The following is a 588-nucleotide window of genomic DNA, read 5'->3' on the forward strand; positions in this document are numbered from 1 at the left end:
CCATTACTACTTATCTGAAATAATTAAAAGAGCCGTTTCATGCCCATCCTTGTATCATTGACTGGATATAGGAGTTAGAAAGTAATCAGTCATTTGTAAATACATTATGTTTCCATCTTTGTCGCCGCAGTTCTGGAAGTGCCCTTTTCTGTTCTAGAGAAGGGGGTTCCAATACTTTTGTCCATGTAGTGTAGCATACAGGCAGAACTCTAAAGGTCTCCAGCATTGGCTGGATTTATCTTTCACATACTCGGCACAGAGCCGTGACCGTGTTACAAGGACAATGTCTCGGGGATGAACGCAGACACAGGGTTCAGTCTCACAGGACTCAAAGCACACTACACCGAGTGCAGCATGTGTGAGAGTAGTGCTCAACTCCTTACAGCAATCTGAGCCTCCACACACCAGCAAGCCCCTTTCAGACGACATTAAACGAGAAGTGAATGCTGCTCACAGGCGAGCCCTCAGCATCCTCCTACAGTATTTACAGGCTCACAGTAAAACATACGAGCCGTCTGTGTCACATTACGAGCTCAAACTGACCACTTACGAAATCCAACCATTGTTTACTGTAGTAACCGTGTTTTT

The sequence above is a fragment of the Sinocyclocheilus grahami genome, unplaced genomic scaffold (assembly GCF_001515645.1).
Source record: "Sinocyclocheilus grahami isolate Dianchi unplaced genomic scaffold, SAMN03320097.WGS_v1.1 scaffold5245.1, whole genome shotgun sequence".
Classification (NCBI taxonomy): Eukaryota; Metazoa; Chordata; class Actinopteri; order Cypriniformes; family Cyprinidae; genus Sinocyclocheilus; species Sinocyclocheilus grahami.